This window comes from Schistocerca nitens, chromosome 9 (assembly GCF_023898315.1).
Source record: "Schistocerca nitens isolate TAMUIC-IGC-003100 chromosome 9, iqSchNite1.1, whole genome shotgun sequence".
NCBI classification, from domain to species: Eukaryota; Metazoa; Arthropoda; class Insecta; order Orthoptera; family Acrididae; genus Schistocerca; species Schistocerca nitens.
The window spans coordinates 453,018,271-453,033,052 of NC_064622.1; the positions used below are offsets into that span (position 1 = coordinate 453,018,271).

The following is a 14,782-nucleotide window of genomic DNA, read 5'->3' on the forward strand; positions in this document are numbered from 1 at the left end:
GTGACGAAGAGCCAGTATACACCCACACAGCAGAGTGGCGCAGTGGAAGCGTGCTGGGCCCATAACCCAGAGGTCCGTGGATCGAAACCACGCTCTGCTAAAATTATTTCTTTTCCTGATTGTGTCGAGCACGATTATTACGCCTAGAGAGTCGGCTGGGGGCATTGATTCAGCCTCAAAAGCAAACCCCGTAATTCTGAAGTGTGAAGAATGCGAGAACTACTTCCTATGATGCATCATTTTTTAAGATTTTGCAGCAAGTTAATGGCAAAGTTAATGCTCTTCCGCCCCACACGCGCAACACTCGAGCAGGTTTGTGAGATAAAAATCGCGTCTCCCCGGCGGGGAATCGAACCCCGGTCTCCCGCGTGACAGGCGGGGATACTAACCACTATACTACCGAGGACGGGATGCAGGCAGTTGTCTGTGTGGGAGACACTTGTTGCAAGTAGCTGTAAACGGTCTACACTAAGTTCGGCGACTGATAGTGCAATAATTAAAAATCTAGTGTGCCTCCCCGGCGGGGAATCGAACCCCGGTCTCCCGCGTGACAGGCGGGGATACTAACCACTATACTACCGAGGAAGACGCAACTAGCGCCTATAATGCACATTAATCTTGCTGACATAGCTGATACATCTGAAATGTAGCCTCCCGATGCTGTCAGAGACAGCTGCTACGAAATAAAAGTATGCCCCAGGTGAGGCTCGAACTCACAACCCCGGCATTGCTCACGGCTACTGCCTTATAAGTACCGTGCGCTAACCAATTGCGCCACTGGGGCTACAGCGAAACGCTCTCAGTTAGCCATATTCGCTTTGCTGCAAACCAGTGGTGGCTACAAAAACATATGATCGCCACCTGCGGCCATACTGCGACTTTGGCACCTAAGTACGAATGCTTCGTGCTATTCGTGTTTGATATGCTACGCTTACATGCACATCAACCGCCTCTCGTCATCGAAAAAATGCAGAAAAACGCGCGCCTTGCCTCGTGCTACCTGTCGAACAGCGAGCGCAGATGTGTGGCAAGCTCCAAGCTCTGCAGGCGCACCGCGACCACGCAGCTGGACGAGTGGTGCCTTCCTTGGGAGCTTGATGAGCCCTGGAGAACACGTTTCTTAGCGAATTGCACTTGTCTCGTAGCGAGAAATGCTGCCACTGGCCCTGTGGCGCAACGGATAACGCGTCTGACTACGGATCAGAAGATTCCAGGTTCGAATCCTGGCAGGGTCGGCATTTTGTTAGTTGCCAACGCGTAGCTGGGCAGTGGATTTCGTATGTCGCCGCATCGTGCAGTGCTTTGTTACTCCTGTGCATCTCGCAGCTGCATGTCGAGGCGATCGTGGTAAATATCGCTGCGTGCAAGCGTCAGCGTAGCGTCAGTCGAGCAAAGTCGAGACAAGTCAAGCTGAGAGCTGTAGGAGATGTTACGCAATCAAATGTAGGCGTGTGAAAGCGACGCAGACAACACTGCCCAAGTGTCCCAAGTGATGTGACGAAGAGCCAGTATACACCCACACAGCAGAGTGGCGCAGTGGAAGCGTGCTGGGCCCATAACCCAGAGGTCCGTGGATCGAAACCACGCTCTGCTAAAATTATTTCTTTTCCTGATTGTGTCGAGCACGATTATTACGCCTAGAGAGTCGGCTGGGGGCATTGATTCAGCCTCAAAAGCAAACCCCGTAATTCTGAAGTGTGAAGAATGCGAGAACTACTTCCTATGATGCATCATTTTTTAAGATTTTGCAGCAAGTTAATGGCAAAGTTAATGCTCTTCCGCCCCACACGCGCAACACTCGAGCAGGTTTGTGAGATAAAAATCGCGTCTCCCCGGCGGGGAATCGAACCCCGGTCTCCCGCGTGACAGGCGGGGATACTAACCACTATACTACCGAGGACGGGATGCAGGCAGCTGTCTGTGTGGGAGACACTTGTTGCAAGTAGCTGTAAACGGTCTACACTAAGTTCGGCGACTGATAGTGCAATAATTAAAAATCTAGTGTGCCTCCCCGGCGGGGAATCGAACCCCGGTCTCCCGCGTGACAGGCGGGGATACTAACCACTATACTACCGAGGAAGACGCAACTAGCGCCTATAATGCACATTAATCTTGCTGACATAGCTGATACATCTGAAATGTAGCCTCCCGATGCTGTCAGAGACAGCTGCTACGAAATAAAAGTATGCCCCAGGTGAGGCTCGAACTCACAACCCCGGCATTGCTCACGGCTACTGCCTTATAAGTACCGTGCGCTAACCAATTGCGCCACTGGGGCTACAGCGAAACGCTCTCAGTTAGCCATATTCGCTTTGCTGCAAACCAGTGGTGGCTACAAAAACATATGATCGCCACCTGCGGCCATACTGCGACTTTGGCACCTAAGTACGAATGCTTCGTGCTATTCGTGTTTGATATGCTACGCTTACATGCACATCAACCGCCTCTCGTCATCGAAAAAATGCAGAAAAACGCGCGCCTTGCCTCGTGCTACCTGTCGAACAGCGAGCGCAGATGTGTGGCAAGCTCCAAGCTCTGCAGGCGCACCGCGACCACGCAGCTGGACGAGTGGTGCCTTCCTTGGGAGCTTGATGAGCCCTGGAGAACACGTTTCTTAGCGAATTGCACTTGTCTCGTAGCGAGAAATGCTGCCACTGGCCCTGTGGCGCAACGGATAACGCGTCTGACTACGGATCAGAAGATTCCAGGTTCGAATCCTGGCAGGGTCGGCATTTTGTTAGTTGCCAACGCGTAGCTGGGCAGTGGATTTCGTATGTCGCCGCATCGTGCAGTGCTTTGTTACTCCTGTGCATCTCGCAGCTGCATGTCGAGGCGATCGTGGTAAATATCGCTGCGTGCAAGCGTCAGCGTAGCGTCAGTCGAGCAAAGTCGAGACAAGTCAAGCTGAGAGCTGTAGGAGATGTTACGCAATCAAATGTAGGCGTGTGAAAGCGACGCAGACAACACTGCCCAAGTGTCCCAAGTGATGTGACGAAGAGCCAGTATACACCCACACAGCAGAGTGGCGCAGTGGAAGCGTGCTGGGCCCATAACCCAGAGGTCCGTGGATCGAAACCACGCTCTGCTAAAATTATTTCTTTTCCTGATTGTGTCGAGCACGATTATTACGCCTAGAGAGTCGGCTGGGGGCATTGATTCAGCCTCAAAAGCAAACCCCGTAATTCTGAAGTGTGAAGAATGCGAGAACTACTTCCTATGATGCATCATTTTTAAAGATTTTGCAGCAAGTTAATGGCAAAGTTAATGCTCTTCCGCCCCACACGCGCAACACTCGAGCAGGTTTGTGAGATAAAAATCGCGTCTCCCCGGCGGGGAATCGAACCCCGGTCTCCCGCGTGACAGGCGGGGATACTAACCACTATACTACCGAGGACGGGATGCAGGCAGCTGTCTGTGTGGGAGACACTTGTTGCAAGTAGCTGTAAACGGTCTACACTAAGTTCGGCGACTGATAGTGCAATAATTAAAAATCTAGTGTGCCTCCCCGGCGGGGAATCGAACCCCGGTCTCCCGCGTGACAGGCGGGGATACTAACCACTATACTACCGAGGAAGACGCAACTAGCGCCTATAATGCACATTAATCTTGCTGACATAGCTGATACATCTGAAATGTAGCCTCCCGATGCTGTCAGAGACAGCTGCTACGAAATAAAAGTATGCCCCAGGTGAGGCTCGAACTCACAACCCCGGCATTGCTCACGGCTACTGCCTTATAAGTACCGTGCGCTAACCAATTGCGCCACTGGGGCTACAGCGAAACGCTCTCAGTTAGCCATATTCGCTTTGCTGCAAACCAGTGGTGGCTACAAAAACATATGATCGCCACCTGCGGCCATACTGCGACTTTGGCACCTAAGTACGAATGCTTCGTGCTATTCGTGTTTGATATGCTACGCTTACATGCACATCAACCGCCTCTCGTCATCGAAAAAATGCAGAAAAACGCGCGCCTTGCCTCGTGCTACCTGTCGAACAGCGAGCGCAGATGTGTGGCAAGCTCCAAGCTCTGCAGGCGCACCGCGACCACGCAGCTGGACGAGTGGTGCCTTCCTTGGGAGCTTGATGAGCCCTGGAGAACACGTTTCTTAGCGAATTGCACTTGTCTCGTAGCGAGAAATGCTGCCACTGGCCCTGTGGCGCAACGGATAACGCGTCTGACTACGGATCAGAAGATTCCAGGTTCGAATCCTGGCAGGGTCGGCATTTTGTTAGTTGCCAACGCGTAGCTGGGCAGTGGATTTCGTATGTCGCCGCATCGTGCAGTGCTTTGTTACTCCTGTGCATCTCGCAGCTGCATGTCGAGGCGATCGTGGTAAATATCGCTGCGTGCAAGCGTCAGCGTAGCGTCAGTCGAGCAAAGTCGAGACAAGTCAAGCTGAGAGCTGTAGGAGATGTTACGCAATCAAATGTAGGCGTGTGAAAGCGACGCAGACAACACTGCCCAAGTGTCCCAAGTGATGTGACGAAGAGCCAGTATACACCCACACAGCAGAGTGGCGCAGTGGAAGCGTGCTGGGCCCATAACCCAGAGGTCCGTGGATCGAAACCACGCTCTGCTAAAATTATTTCTTTTCCTGATTGTGTCGAGCACGATTATTACGCCTAGAGAGTCGGCTGGGGGCATTGATTCAGCCTCAAAAGCAAACCCCGTAATTCTGAAGTGTGAAGAATGCGAGAACTACTTCCTATGATGCATCATTTTTTAAGATTTTGCAGCAAGTTAATGGCAAAGTTAATGCTCTTCCGCCCCACACGCGCAACACTCGAGCAGGTTTGTGAGATAAAAATCGCGTCTCCCCGGCGGGGAATCGAACCCCGGTCTCCCGCGTGACAGGCGGGGATACTAACCACTATACTACCGAGGACGGGATGCAGGCAGCTGTCTGTGTGGGAGACACTTGTTGCAAGTAGCTGTAAACGGTCTACACTAAGTTCGGCGACTGATAGTGCAATAATTAAAAATCTAGTGTGCCTCCCCGGCGGGGAATCGAACCCCGGTCTCCCGCGTGACAGGCGGGGATACTAACCACTATACTACCGAGGAAGACGCAACTAGCGCCTATAATGCACATTAATCTTGCTGACATAGCTGATACATCTGAAATGTAGCCTCCCGATGCTGTCAGAGACAGCTGCTACGAAATAAAAGTATGCCCCAGGTGAGGCTCGAACTCACAACCCCGGCATTGCTCACGGCTACTGCCTTATAAGTACCGTGCGCTAACCAATTGCGCCACTGGGGCTACAGCGAAACGCTCTCAGTTAGCCATATTCGCTTTGCTGCAAACCAGTGGTGGCTACAAAAACATATGATCGCCACCTGCGGCCATACTGCGACTTTGGCACCTAAGTACGAATGCTTCGTGCTATTCGTGTTTGATATGCTACGCTTACATGCACATCAACCGCCTCTCGTCATCGAAAAAATGCAGAAAAACGCGCGCCTTGCCTCGTGCTACCTGTCGAACAGCGAGCGCAGATGTGTGGCAAGCTCCAAGCTCTGCAGGCGCACCGCGACCACGCAGCTGGACGAGTGGTGCCTTCCTTGGGAGCTTGATGAGCCCTGGAGAACACGTTTCTTAGCGAATTGCACTTGTCTCGTAGCGAGAAATGCTGCCACTGGCCCTGTGGCGCAACGGATAACGCGTCTGACTACGGATCAGAAGATTCCAGGTTCGAATCCTGGCAGGGTCGGCATTTTGTTAGTTGCCAACGCGTAGCTGGGCAGTGGATTTCGTATGTCGCCGCATCGTGCAGTGCTTTGTTACTCCTGTGCATCTCGCAGCTGCATGTCGAGGCGATCGTGGTAAATATCGCTGCGTGCAAGCGTCAGCGTAGCGTCAGTCGAGCAAAGTCGAGACAAGTCAAGCTGAGAGCTGTAGGAGATGTTACGCAATCAAATGTAGGCGTGTGAAAGCGACGCAGACAACACTGCCCAAGTGTCCCAAGTGATGTGACGAAGAGCCAGTATACACCCACACAGCAGAGTGGCGCAGTGGAAGCGTGCTGGGCCCATAACCCAGAGGTCCGTGGATCGAAACCACGCTCTGCTAAAATTATTTCTTTTCCTGATTGTGTCGAGCACGATTATTACGCCTAGAGAGTCGGCTGGGGGCATTGATTCAGCCTCAAAAGCAAACCCCGTAATTCTGAAGTGTGAAGAATGCGAGAACTACTTCCTATGATGCATCATTTTTTAAGATTTTGCAGCAAGTTAATGGCAAAGTTAATGCTCTTCCGCCCCACACGCGCAACACTCGAGCAGGTTTGTGAGATAAAAATCGCGTCTCCCCGGCGGGGAATCGAACCCCGGTCTCCCGCGTGACAGGCGGGGATACTAACCACTATACTACCGAGGACGGGATGCAGGCAGCTGTCTGTGTGGGAGACACTTGTTGCAAGTAGCTGTAAACGGTCTACACTAAGTTCGGCGACTGATAGTGCAATAATTAAAAATCTAGTGTGCCTCCCCGGCGGGGAATCGAACCCCGGTCTCCCGCGTGACAGGCGGGGATACTAACCACTATACTACCGAGGAAGACGCAACTAGCGCCTATAATGCACATTAATCTTGCTGACATAGCTGATACATCTGAAATGTAGCCTCCCGATGCTGTCAGAGACAGCTGCTACGAAATAAAAGTATGCCCCAGGTGAGGCTCGAACTCACAACCCCGGCATTGCTCACGGCTACTGCCTTATAAGTACCGTGCGCTAACCAATTGCGCCACTGGGGCTACAGCGAAACGCTCTCAGTTAGCCATATTCGCTTTGCTGCAAACCAGTGGTGGCTACAAAAACATATGATCGCCACCTGCGGCCATACTGCGACTTTGGCACCTAAGTACGAATGCTTCGTGCTATTCGTGTTTGATATGCTACGCTTACATGCACATCAACCGCCTCTCGTCATCGAAAAAATGCAGAAAAACGCGCGCCTTGCCTCGTGCTACCTGTCGAACAGCGAGCGCAGATGTGTGGCAAGCTCCAAGCTCTGCAGGCGCACCGCGACCACGCAGCTGGACGAGTGGTGCCTTCCTTGGGAGCTTGATGAGCCCTGGAGAACACGTTTCTTAGCGAATTGCACTTGTCTCGTAGCGAGAAATGCTGCCACTGGCCCTGTGGCGCAACGGATAACGCGTCTGACTACGGATCAGAAGATTCCAGGTTCGAATCCTGGCAGGGTCGGCATTTTGTTAGTTGCCAACGCGTAGCTGGGCAGTGGATTTCGTATGTCGCCGCATCGTGCAGTGCTTTGTTACTCCTGTGCATCTCGCAGCTGCATGTCGAGGCGATCGTGGTAAATATCGCTGCGTGCAAGCGTCAGCGTAGCGTCAGTCGAGCAAAGTCGAGACAAGTCAAGCTGAGAGCTGTAGGAGATGTTACGCAATCAAATGTAGGCGTGTGAAAGCGACGCAGACAACACTGCCCAAGTGTCCCAAGTGATGTGACGAAGAGCCAGTATACACCCACACAGCAGAGTGGCGCAGTGGAAGCGTGCTGGGCCCATAACCCAGAGGTCCGTGGATCGAAACCACGCTCTGCTAAAATTATTTCTTTTCCTGATTGTGTCGAGCACGATTATTACGCCTAGAGAGTCGGCTGGGGGCATTGATTCAGCCTCAAAAGCAAACCCCGTAATTCTGAAGTGTGAAGAATGCGAGAACTACTTCCTATGATGCATCATTTTTTAAGATTTTGCAGCAAGTTAATGGCAAAGTTAATGCTCTTCCGCCCCACACGCGCAACACTCGAGCAGGTTTGTGAGATAAAAATCGCGTCTCCCCGGCGGGGAATCGAACCCCGGTCTCCCGCGTGACAGGCGGGGATACTAACCACTATACTACCGAGGACGGGATGCAGGCAGCTGTCTGTGTGGGAGACACTTGTTGCAAGTAGCTGTAAACGGTCTACACTAAGTTCGGCGACTGATAGTGCAATAATTAAAAATCTAGTGTGCCTCCCCGGCGGGGAATCGAACCCCGGTCTCCCGCGTGACAGGCGGGGATACTAACCACTATACTACCGAGGAAGACGCAACTAGCGCCTATAATGCACATTAATCTTGCTGACATAGCTGATACATCTGAAATGTAGCCTCCCGATGCTGTCAGAGACAGCTGCTACGAAATAAAAGTATGCCCCAGGTGAGGCTCGAACTCACAACCCCGGCATTGCTCACGGCTACTGCCTTATAAGTACCGTGCGCTAACCAATTGCGCCACTGGGGCTACAGCGAAACGCTCTCAGTTAGCCATATTCGCTTTGCTGCAAACCAGTGGTGGCTACAAAAACATATGATCGCCACCTGCGGCCATACTGCGACTTTGGCACCTAAGTACGAATGCTTCGTGCTATTCGTGTTTGATATGCTACGCTTACATGCACATCAACCGCCTCTCGTCATCGAAAAAATGCAGAAAAACGCGCGCCTTGCCTCGTGCTACCTGTCGAACAGCGAGCGCAGATGTGTGGCAAGCTCCAAGCTCTGCAGGCGCACCGCGACCACGCAGCTGGACGAGTGGTGCCTTCCTTGGGAGCTTGATGAGCCCTGGAGAACACGTTTCTTAGCGAATTGCACTTGTCTCGTAGCGAGAAATGCTGCCACTGGCCCTGTGGCGCAACGGATAACGCGTCTGACTACGGATCAGAAGATTCCAGGTTCGAATCCTGGCAGGGTCGGCATTTTGTTAGTTGCCAACGCGTAGCTGGGCAGTGGATTTCGTATGTCGCCGCATCGTGCAGTGCTTTGTTACTCCTGTGCATCTCGCAGCTGCATGTCGAGGCGATCGTGGTAAATATCGCTGCGTGCAAGCGTCAGCGTAGCGTCAGTCGAGCAAAGTCGAGACAAGTCAAGCTGAGAGCTGTAGGAGATGTTACGCAATCAAATGTAGGCGTGTGAAAGCGACGCAGACAACACTGCCCAAGTGTCCCAAGTGATGTGACGAAGAGCCAGTATACACCCACACAGCAGAGTGGCGCAGTGGAAGCGTGCTGGGCCCATAACCCAGAGGTCCGTGGATCGAAACCACGCTCTGCTAAAATTATTTCTTTTCCTGATTGTGTCGAGCACGATTATTACGCCTAGAGAGTCGGCTGGGGGCATTGATTCAGCCTCAAAAGCAAACCCCGTAATTCTGAAGTGTGAAGAATGCGAGAACTACTTCCTATGATGCATCATTTTTTAAGATTTTGCAGCAAGTTAATGGCAAAGTTAATGCTCTTCCGCCCCACACGCGCAACACTCGAGCAGGTTTGTGAGATAAAAATCGCGTCTCCCCGGCGGGGAATCGAACCCCGGTCTCCCGCGTGACAGGCGGGGATACTAACCACTATACTACCGAGGACGGGATGCAGGCAGCTGTCTGTGTGGGAGACACTTGTTGCAAGTAGCTGTAAACGGTCTACACTAAGTTCGGCGACTGATAGTGCAATAATTAAAAATCTAGTGTGCCTCCCCGGCGGGGAATCGAACCCCGGTCTCCCGCGTGACAGGCGGGGATACTAACCACTATACTACCGAGGAAGACGCAACTAGCGCCTATAATGCACATTAATCTTGCTGACATAGCTGATACATCTGAAATGTAGCCTCCCGATGCTGTCAGAGACAGCTGCTACGAAATAAAAGTATGCCCCAGGTGAGGCTCGAACTCACAACCCCGGCATTGCTCACGGCTACTGCCTTATAAGTACCGTGCGCTAACCAATTGCGCCACTGGGGCTACAGCGAAACGCTCTCAGTTAGCCATATTCGCTTTGCTGCAAACCAGTGGTGGCTACAAAAACATATGATCGCCACCTGCGGCCATACTGCGACTTTGGCACCTAAGTACGAATGCTTCGTGCTATTCGTGTTTGATATGCTACGCTTACATGCACATCAACCGCCTCTCGTCATCGAAAAAATGCAGAAAAACGCGCGCCTTGCCTCGTGCTACCTGTCGAACAGCGAGCGCAGATGTGTGGCAAGCTCCAAGCTCTGCAGGCGCACCGCGACCACGCAGCTGGACGAGTGGTGCCTTCCTTGGGAGCTTGATGAGCCCTGGAGAACACGTTTCTTAGCGAATTGCACTTGTCTCGTAGCGAGAAATGCTGCCACTGGCCCTGTGGCGCAACGGATAACGCGTCTGACTACGGATCAGAAGATTCCAGGTTCGAATCCTGGCAGGGTCGGCATTTTGTTAGTTGCCAACGCGTAGCTGGGCAGTGGATTTCGTATGTCGCCGCATCGTGCAGTGCTTTGTTACTCCTGTGCATCTCGCAGCTGCATGTCGAGGCGATCGTGGTAAATATCGCTGCGTGCAAGCGTCAGCGTAGCGTCAGTCGAGCAAAGTCGAGACAAGTCAAGCTGAGAGCTGTAGGAGATGTTACGCAATCAAATGTAGGCGTGTGAAAGCGACGCAGACAACACTGCCCAAGTGTCCCAAGTGATGTGACGAAGAGCCAGTATACACCCACACAGCAGAGTGGCGCAGTGGAAGCGTGCTGGGCCCATAACCCAGAGGTCCGTGGATCGAAACCACGCTCTGCTAAAATTATTTCTTTTCCTGATTGTGTCGAGCACGATTATTACGCCTAGAGAGTCGGCTGGGGGCATTGATTCAGCCTCAAAAGCAAACCCCGTAATTCTGAAGTGTGAAGAATGCGAGAACTACTTCCTATGATGCATCATTTTTTAAGATTTTGCAGCAAGTTAATGGCAAAGTTAATGCTCTTCCGCCCCACACGCGCAACACTCGAGCAGGTTTGTGAGATAAAAATCGCGTCTCCCCGGCGGGGAATCGAACCCCGGTCTCCCGCGTGACAGGCGGGGATACTAACCACTATACTACCGAGGACGGGATGCAGGCAGCTGTCTCTGTGGGAGACACTTGTTGCAAGTAGCTGTAAACGGTCTACACTAAGTTCGGCGACTGATAGTGCAATAATTAAAAATCTAGTGTGCCTCCCCGGCGGGGAATCGAACCCCGGTCTCCCGCGTGACAGGCGGGGATACTAACCACTATACTACCGAGGAAGACGCAACTAGCGCCTATAATGCACATTAATCTTGCTGACATAGCTGATACATCTGAAATGTAGCCTCCCGATGCTGTCAGAGACAGCTGCTACGAAATAAAAGTATGCCCCAGGTGAGGCTCGAACTCACAACCCCGGCATTGCTCACGGCTACTGCCTTATAAGTACCGTGCGCTAACCAATTGCGCCACTGGGGCTACAGCGAAACGCTCTCAGTTAGCCATATTCGCTTTGCTGCAAACCAGTGGTGGCTACAAAAACATATGATCGCCACCTGCGGCCATACTGCGACTTTGGCACCTAAGTACGAATGCTTCGTGCTATTCGTGTTTGATATGCTACGCTTACATGCACATCAACCGCCTCTCGTCATCGAAAAAATGCAGAAAAACGCGCGCCTTGCCTCGTGCTACCTGTCGAACAGCGAGCGCAGATGTGTGGCAAGCTCCAAGCTCTGCAGGCGCACCGCGACCACGCAGCTGGACGAGTGGTGCCTTCCTTGGGAGCTTGATGAGCCCTGGAGAACACGTTTCTTAGCGAATTGCACTTGTCTCGTAGCGAGAAATGCTGCCACTGGCCCTGTGGCGCAACGGATAACGCGTCTGACTACGGATCAGAAGATTCCAGGTTCGAATCCTGGCAGGGTCGGCATTTTGTTAGTTGCCAACGCGTAGCTGGGCAGTGGATTTCGTATGTCGCCGCATCGTGCAGTGCTTTGTTACTCCTGTGCATCTCGCAGCTGCATGTCGAGGCGATCGTGGTAAATATCGCTGCGTGCAAGCGTCAGCGTAGCGTCAGTCGAGCAAAGTCGAGACAAGTCAAGCTGAGAGCTGTAGGAGATGTTACGCAATCAAATGTAGGCGTGTGAAAGCGACGCAGACAACACTGCCCAAGTGTCCCAAGTGATGTGACGAAGAGCCAGTATACACCCACACAGCAGAGTGGCGCAGTGGAAGCGTGCTGGGCCCATAACCCAGAGGTCCGTGGATCGAAACCACGCTCTGCTAAAATTATTTCTTTTCCTGATTGTGTCGAGCACGATTATTACGCCTAGAGAGTCGGCTGGGGGCATTGATTCAGCCTCAAAAGCAAACCCCGTAATTCTGAAGTGTGAAGAATGCGAGAACTACTTCCTATGATGCATCATTTTTTAAGATTTTGCAGCAAGTTAATGGCAAAGTTAATGCTCTTCCGCCCCACACGCGCAACACTCGAGCAGGTTTGTGAGATAAAAATCGCGTCTCCCCGGCGGGGAATCGAACCCCGGTCTCCCGCGTGACAGGCGGGGATACTAACCACTATACTACCGAGGACGGGATGCAGGCAGCTGTCTGTGTGGGAGACACTTGTTGCAAGTAGCTGTAAACGGTCTACACTAAGTTCGGCGACTGATAGTGCAATAATTAAAAATCTAGTGTGCCTCCCCGGCGGGGAATCGAACCCCGGTCTCCCGCGTGACAGGCGGGGATACTAACCACTATACTACCGAGGAAGACGCAACTAGCGCCTATAATGCACATTAATCTTGCTGACATAGCTGATACATCTGAAATGTAGCCTCCCGATGCTGTCAGAGACAGCTGCTACGAAATAAAAGTATGCCCCAGGTGAGGCTCGAACTCACAACCCCGGCATTGCTCACGGCTACTGCCTTATAAGTACCGTGCGCTAACCAATTGCGCCACTGGGGCTACAGCGAAACGCTCTCAGTTAGCCATATTCGCTTTGCTGCAAACCAGTGGTGGCTACAAAAACATATGATCGCCACCTGCGGCCATACTGCGACTTTGGCACCTAAGTACGAATGCTTCGTGCTATTCGTGTTTGATATGCTACGCTTACATGCACATCAACCGCCTCTCGTCATCGAAAAAATGCAGAAAAACGCGCGCCTTGCCTCGTGCTACCTGTCGAACAGCGAGCGCAGATGTGTGGCAAGCTCCAAGCTCTGCAGGCGCACCGCGACCACGCAGCTGGACGAGTGGTGCCTTCCTTGGGAGCTTGATGAGCCCTGGAGAACACGTTTCTTAGCGAATTGCACTTGTCTCGTAGCGAGAAATGCTGCCACTGGCCCTGTGGCGCAACGGATAACGCGTCTGACTACGGATCAGAAGATTCCAGGTTCGAATCCTGGCAGGGTCGGCATTTTGTTAGTTGCCAACGCGTAGCTGGGCAGTGGATTTCGTATGTCGCCGCATCGTGCAGTGCTTTGTTACTCCTGTGCATCTCGCAGCTGCATGTCGAGGCGATCGTGGTAAATATCGCTGCGTGCAAGCGTCAGCGTAGCGTCAGTCGAGCAAAGTCGAGACAAGTCAAGCTGAGAGCTGTAGGAGATGTTACGCAATCAAATGTAGGCGTGTGAAAGCGACGCAGACAACACTGCCCAAGTGTCCCAAGTGATGTGACGAAGAGCCAGTATACACCCACACAGCAGAGTGGCGCAGTGGAAGCGTGCTGGGCCCATAACCCAGAGGTCCGTGGATCGAAACCACGCTCTGCTAAAATTATTTCTTTTCCTGATTGTGTCGAGCACGATTATTACGCCTAGAGAGTCGGCTGGGGGCATTGATTCAGCCTCAAAAGCAAACCCCGTAATTCTGAAGTGTGAAGAATGCGAGAACTACTTCCTATGATGCATCATTTTTTAAGATTTTGCAGCAAGTTAATGGCAAAGTTAATGCTCTTCCGCCCCACACGCGCAACACTCGAGCAGGTTTGTGAGATAAAAATCGCGTCTCCCCGGCGGGGAATCGAACCCCGGTCTCCCGCGTGACAGGCGGGGATACTAACCACTATACTACCGAGGACGGGATGCAGGCAGCTGTCTGTGTGGGAGACACTTGTTGCAAGTAGCTGTAAACGGTCTACACTAAGTTCGGCGACTGATAGTGCAATAATTAAAAATCTAGTGTGCCTCCCCGGCGGGGAATCGAACCCCGGTCTCCCGCGTGACAGGCGGGGATACTAACCACTATACTACCGAGGAAGACGCAACTAGCGCCTATAATGCACATTAATCTTGCTGACATAGCTGATACATCTGAAATGTAGCCTCCCGATGCTGTCAGAGACAGCTGCTACGAAATAAAAGTATGCCCCAGGTGAGGCTCGAACTCACAACCCCGGCATTGCTCACGGCTACTGCCTTATAAGTACCGTGCGCTAACCAATTGCGCCACTGGGGCTACAGCGAAACGCTCTCAGTTAGCCATATTCGCTTTGCTGCAAACCAGTGGTGGCTACAAAAACATATGATCGCCACCTGCGGCCATACTGCGACTTTGGCACCTAAGTACGAATGCTTCGTGCTATTCGTGTTTGATATGCTACGCTTACATGCACATCAACCGCCTCTCGTCATCGAAAAAATGCAGAAAAACGCGCGCCTTGCCTCGTGCTACCTGTCGAACAGCGAGCGCAGATGTGTGGCAAGCTCCAAGCTCTGCAGGCGCACCGCGACCACGCAGCTGGACGAGTGGTGCCTTCCTTGGGAGCTTGATGAGCCCTGGAGAACACGTTTCTTAGCGAATTGCACTTGTCTCGTAGCGAGAAATGCTGCCACTGGCCCTGTGGCGCAACGGATAACGCGTCTGACTACGGATCAGAAGATTCCAGGTTCGAATCCTGGCAGGGTCGGCATTTTGTTAGTTGCCAACGCGTAGCTGGGCAGTGGATTTCGTATGTCGCCGCATCGTGCAGTGCTTTGTTACTCCTGTGCATCTCGCAGCTGCATGTCG

The 14,782-nt window shown here is 52.3% G+C and overlaps 50 non-coding genes across 50 annotated transcripts; 20 read left to right on the plus strand and 30 right to left on the minus strand.

Moving 5' to 3' along the window:
- The first annotated feature begins 28 nt into the window (after window positions 1-28).
- Window positions 29-100, plus strand: Trnam-cau (transfer RNA methionine (anticodon CAU)). Its single transcript has one exon. It is a non-coding gene; the product is annotated as a tRNA-Met (tRNA).
- A 234-nt stretch (window positions 101-334) lies between these two features.
- On the minus strand, window positions 335-406 carry Trnad-guc (transfer RNA aspartic acid (anticodon GUC)). Its single transcript has one exon. It is a non-coding gene; the product is annotated as a tRNA-Asp (tRNA).
- A 107-nt stretch (window positions 407-513) lies between these two features.
- On the minus strand, window positions 514-585 carry Trnad-guc (transfer RNA aspartic acid (anticodon GUC)). The gene has a single exon. It is a non-coding gene; the product is annotated as a tRNA-Asp (tRNA).
- Window positions 586-692: 107 nt separating this feature from the next.
- Trnai-uau (transfer RNA isoleucine (anticodon UAU)) lies at window positions 693-784 on the minus strand. The gene is given in 2 exon segments: window positions 693-728; window positions 747-784. It is a non-coding gene; the product is annotated as a tRNA-Ile (tRNA).
- A 378-nt stretch (window positions 785-1,162) lies between these two features.
- Trnar-acg (transfer RNA arginine (anticodon ACG)) lies at window positions 1,163-1,235 on the plus strand. The gene has a single exon. It is a non-coding gene; the product is annotated as a tRNA-Arg (tRNA).
- Window positions 1,236-1,522: 287 nt separating this feature from the next.
- Window positions 1,523-1,594, plus strand: Trnam-cau (transfer RNA methionine (anticodon CAU)). The gene has a single exon. It is a non-coding gene; the product is annotated as a tRNA-Met (tRNA).
- Window positions 1,595-1,828: 234 nt separating this feature from the next.
- On the minus strand, window positions 1,829-1,900 carry Trnad-guc (transfer RNA aspartic acid (anticodon GUC)). The gene has a single exon. It is a non-coding gene; the product is annotated as a tRNA-Asp (tRNA).
- A 107-nt stretch (window positions 1,901-2,007) lies between these two features.
- Window positions 2,008-2,079, minus strand: Trnad-guc (transfer RNA aspartic acid (anticodon GUC)). The gene has a single exon. It is a non-coding gene; the product is annotated as a tRNA-Asp (tRNA).
- A 107-nt stretch (window positions 2,080-2,186) lies between these two features.
- Window positions 2,187-2,278, minus strand: Trnai-uau (transfer RNA isoleucine (anticodon UAU)). The gene is given in 2 exon segments: window positions 2,187-2,222; window positions 2,241-2,278. It is a non-coding gene; the product is annotated as a tRNA-Ile (tRNA).
- Window positions 2,279-2,656: 378 nt separating this feature from the next.
- Window positions 2,657-2,729, plus strand: Trnar-acg (transfer RNA arginine (anticodon ACG)). Its single transcript has one exon. It is a non-coding gene; the product is annotated as a tRNA-Arg (tRNA).
- Window positions 2,730-3,016: 287 nt separating this feature from the next.
- Trnam-cau (transfer RNA methionine (anticodon CAU)) lies at window positions 3,017-3,088 on the plus strand. The gene has a single exon. It is a non-coding gene; the product is annotated as a tRNA-Met (tRNA).
- A 234-nt stretch (window positions 3,089-3,322) lies between these two features.
- On the minus strand, window positions 3,323-3,394 carry Trnad-guc (transfer RNA aspartic acid (anticodon GUC)). Its single transcript has one exon. It is a non-coding gene; the product is annotated as a tRNA-Asp (tRNA).
- Window positions 3,395-3,501: 107 nt separating this feature from the next.
- Window positions 3,502-3,573, minus strand: Trnad-guc (transfer RNA aspartic acid (anticodon GUC)). The gene has a single exon. It is a non-coding gene; the product is annotated as a tRNA-Asp (tRNA).
- A 107-nt stretch (window positions 3,574-3,680) lies between these two features.
- Trnai-uau (transfer RNA isoleucine (anticodon UAU)) lies at window positions 3,681-3,772 on the minus strand. The gene is given in 2 exon segments: window positions 3,681-3,716; window positions 3,735-3,772. It is a non-coding gene; the product is annotated as a tRNA-Ile (tRNA).
- A 378-nt stretch (window positions 3,773-4,150) lies between these two features.
- Trnar-acg (transfer RNA arginine (anticodon ACG)) lies at window positions 4,151-4,223 on the plus strand. The gene has a single exon. It is a non-coding gene; the product is annotated as a tRNA-Arg (tRNA).
- Window positions 4,224-4,510: 287 nt separating this feature from the next.
- On the plus strand, window positions 4,511-4,582 carry Trnam-cau (transfer RNA methionine (anticodon CAU)). The gene has a single exon. It is a non-coding gene; the product is annotated as a tRNA-Met (tRNA).
- Window positions 4,583-4,816: 234 nt separating this feature from the next.
- Window positions 4,817-4,888, minus strand: Trnad-guc (transfer RNA aspartic acid (anticodon GUC)). The gene has a single exon. It is a non-coding gene; the product is annotated as a tRNA-Asp (tRNA).
- A 107-nt stretch (window positions 4,889-4,995) lies between these two features.
- Window positions 4,996-5,067, minus strand: Trnad-guc (transfer RNA aspartic acid (anticodon GUC)). The gene has a single exon. It is a non-coding gene; the product is annotated as a tRNA-Asp (tRNA).
- A 107-nt stretch (window positions 5,068-5,174) lies between these two features.
- Trnai-uau (transfer RNA isoleucine (anticodon UAU)) lies at window positions 5,175-5,266 on the minus strand. The gene is given in 2 exon segments: window positions 5,175-5,210; window positions 5,229-5,266. It is a non-coding gene; the product is annotated as a tRNA-Ile (tRNA).
- Window positions 5,267-5,644: 378 nt separating this feature from the next.
- Trnar-acg (transfer RNA arginine (anticodon ACG)) lies at window positions 5,645-5,717 on the plus strand. The gene has a single exon. It is a non-coding gene; the product is annotated as a tRNA-Arg (tRNA).
- A 287-nt stretch (window positions 5,718-6,004) lies between these two features.
- On the plus strand, window positions 6,005-6,076 carry Trnam-cau (transfer RNA methionine (anticodon CAU)). The gene has a single exon. It is a non-coding gene; the product is annotated as a tRNA-Met (tRNA).
- A 234-nt stretch (window positions 6,077-6,310) lies between these two features.
- On the minus strand, window positions 6,311-6,382 carry Trnad-guc (transfer RNA aspartic acid (anticodon GUC)). Its single transcript has one exon. It is a non-coding gene; the product is annotated as a tRNA-Asp (tRNA).
- A 107-nt stretch (window positions 6,383-6,489) lies between these two features.
- On the minus strand, window positions 6,490-6,561 carry Trnad-guc (transfer RNA aspartic acid (anticodon GUC)). Its single transcript has one exon. It is a non-coding gene; the product is annotated as a tRNA-Asp (tRNA).
- Window positions 6,562-6,668: 107 nt separating this feature from the next.
- Trnai-uau (transfer RNA isoleucine (anticodon UAU)) lies at window positions 6,669-6,760 on the minus strand. The gene is given in 2 exon segments: window positions 6,669-6,704; window positions 6,723-6,760. It is a non-coding gene; the product is annotated as a tRNA-Ile (tRNA).
- A 378-nt stretch (window positions 6,761-7,138) lies between these two features.
- Trnar-acg (transfer RNA arginine (anticodon ACG)) lies at window positions 7,139-7,211 on the plus strand. The gene has a single exon. It is a non-coding gene; the product is annotated as a tRNA-Arg (tRNA).
- Window positions 7,212-7,498: 287 nt separating this feature from the next.
- Window positions 7,499-7,570, plus strand: Trnam-cau (transfer RNA methionine (anticodon CAU)). The gene has a single exon. It is a non-coding gene; the product is annotated as a tRNA-Met (tRNA).
- A 234-nt stretch (window positions 7,571-7,804) lies between these two features.
- Trnad-guc (transfer RNA aspartic acid (anticodon GUC)) lies at window positions 7,805-7,876 on the minus strand. The gene has a single exon. It is a non-coding gene; the product is annotated as a tRNA-Asp (tRNA).
- Window positions 7,877-7,983: 107 nt separating this feature from the next.
- On the minus strand, window positions 7,984-8,055 carry Trnad-guc (transfer RNA aspartic acid (anticodon GUC)). The gene has a single exon. It is a non-coding gene; the product is annotated as a tRNA-Asp (tRNA).
- Window positions 8,056-8,162: 107 nt separating this feature from the next.
- Trnai-uau (transfer RNA isoleucine (anticodon UAU)) lies at window positions 8,163-8,254 on the minus strand. Its single transcript is given in 2 exon segments — window positions 8,163-8,198; window positions 8,217-8,254. It is a non-coding gene; the product is annotated as a tRNA-Ile (tRNA).
- A 378-nt stretch (window positions 8,255-8,632) lies between these two features.
- Window positions 8,633-8,705, plus strand: Trnar-acg (transfer RNA arginine (anticodon ACG)). Its single transcript has one exon. It is a non-coding gene; the product is annotated as a tRNA-Arg (tRNA).
- A 287-nt stretch (window positions 8,706-8,992) lies between these two features.
- Window positions 8,993-9,064, plus strand: Trnam-cau (transfer RNA methionine (anticodon CAU)). The gene has a single exon. It is a non-coding gene; the product is annotated as a tRNA-Met (tRNA).
- A 234-nt stretch (window positions 9,065-9,298) lies between these two features.
- On the minus strand, window positions 9,299-9,370 carry Trnad-guc (transfer RNA aspartic acid (anticodon GUC)). Its single transcript has one exon. It is a non-coding gene; the product is annotated as a tRNA-Asp (tRNA).
- A 107-nt stretch (window positions 9,371-9,477) lies between these two features.
- Trnad-guc (transfer RNA aspartic acid (anticodon GUC)) lies at window positions 9,478-9,549 on the minus strand. Its single transcript has one exon. It is a non-coding gene; the product is annotated as a tRNA-Asp (tRNA).
- A 107-nt stretch (window positions 9,550-9,656) lies between these two features.
- Window positions 9,657-9,748, minus strand: Trnai-uau (transfer RNA isoleucine (anticodon UAU)). The gene is given in 2 exon segments: window positions 9,657-9,692; window positions 9,711-9,748. It is a non-coding gene; the product is annotated as a tRNA-Ile (tRNA).
- A 378-nt stretch (window positions 9,749-10,126) lies between these two features.
- On the plus strand, window positions 10,127-10,199 carry Trnar-acg (transfer RNA arginine (anticodon ACG)). The gene has a single exon. It is a non-coding gene; the product is annotated as a tRNA-Arg (tRNA).
- Window positions 10,200-10,486: 287 nt separating this feature from the next.
- Window positions 10,487-10,558, plus strand: Trnam-cau (transfer RNA methionine (anticodon CAU)). Its single transcript has one exon. It is a non-coding gene; the product is annotated as a tRNA-Met (tRNA).
- Window positions 10,559-10,792: 234 nt separating this feature from the next.
- On the minus strand, window positions 10,793-10,864 carry Trnad-guc (transfer RNA aspartic acid (anticodon GUC)). Its single transcript has one exon. It is a non-coding gene; the product is annotated as a tRNA-Asp (tRNA).
- A 107-nt stretch (window positions 10,865-10,971) lies between these two features.
- Trnad-guc (transfer RNA aspartic acid (anticodon GUC)) lies at window positions 10,972-11,043 on the minus strand. The gene has a single exon. It is a non-coding gene; the product is annotated as a tRNA-Asp (tRNA).
- Window positions 11,044-11,150: 107 nt separating this feature from the next.
- Window positions 11,151-11,242, minus strand: Trnai-uau (transfer RNA isoleucine (anticodon UAU)). Its single transcript is given in 2 exon segments — window positions 11,151-11,186; window positions 11,205-11,242. It is a non-coding gene; the product is annotated as a tRNA-Ile (tRNA).
- A 378-nt stretch (window positions 11,243-11,620) lies between these two features.
- Trnar-acg (transfer RNA arginine (anticodon ACG)) lies at window positions 11,621-11,693 on the plus strand. Its single transcript has one exon. It is a non-coding gene; the product is annotated as a tRNA-Arg (tRNA).
- A 287-nt stretch (window positions 11,694-11,980) lies between these two features.
- Trnam-cau (transfer RNA methionine (anticodon CAU)) lies at window positions 11,981-12,052 on the plus strand. The gene has a single exon. It is a non-coding gene; the product is annotated as a tRNA-Met (tRNA).
- Window positions 12,053-12,286: 234 nt separating this feature from the next.
- Window positions 12,287-12,358, minus strand: Trnad-guc (transfer RNA aspartic acid (anticodon GUC)). The gene has a single exon. It is a non-coding gene; the product is annotated as a tRNA-Asp (tRNA).
- Window positions 12,359-12,465: 107 nt separating this feature from the next.
- Window positions 12,466-12,537, minus strand: Trnad-guc (transfer RNA aspartic acid (anticodon GUC)). The gene has a single exon. It is a non-coding gene; the product is annotated as a tRNA-Asp (tRNA).
- Window positions 12,538-12,644: 107 nt separating this feature from the next.
- Trnai-uau (transfer RNA isoleucine (anticodon UAU)) lies at window positions 12,645-12,736 on the minus strand. The gene is given in 2 exon segments: window positions 12,645-12,680; window positions 12,699-12,736. It is a non-coding gene; the product is annotated as a tRNA-Ile (tRNA).
- Window positions 12,737-13,114: 378 nt separating this feature from the next.
- Window positions 13,115-13,187, plus strand: Trnar-acg (transfer RNA arginine (anticodon ACG)). The gene has a single exon. It is a non-coding gene; the product is annotated as a tRNA-Arg (tRNA).
- Window positions 13,188-13,474: 287 nt separating this feature from the next.
- Window positions 13,475-13,546, plus strand: Trnam-cau (transfer RNA methionine (anticodon CAU)). The gene has a single exon. It is a non-coding gene; the product is annotated as a tRNA-Met (tRNA).
- A 234-nt stretch (window positions 13,547-13,780) lies between these two features.
- Trnad-guc (transfer RNA aspartic acid (anticodon GUC)) lies at window positions 13,781-13,852 on the minus strand. Its single transcript has one exon. It is a non-coding gene; the product is annotated as a tRNA-Asp (tRNA).
- A 107-nt stretch (window positions 13,853-13,959) lies between these two features.
- Trnad-guc (transfer RNA aspartic acid (anticodon GUC)) lies at window positions 13,960-14,031 on the minus strand. Its single transcript has one exon. It is a non-coding gene; the product is annotated as a tRNA-Asp (tRNA).
- A 107-nt stretch (window positions 14,032-14,138) lies between these two features.
- Trnai-uau (transfer RNA isoleucine (anticodon UAU)) lies at window positions 14,139-14,230 on the minus strand. The gene is given in 2 exon segments: window positions 14,139-14,174; window positions 14,193-14,230. It is a non-coding gene; the product is annotated as a tRNA-Ile (tRNA).
- Window positions 14,231-14,608: 378 nt separating this feature from the next.
- Window positions 14,609-14,681, plus strand: Trnar-acg (transfer RNA arginine (anticodon ACG)). The gene has a single exon. It is a non-coding gene; the product is annotated as a tRNA-Arg (tRNA).
- Window positions 14,682-14,782: the final 101 nt, after the last annotated feature.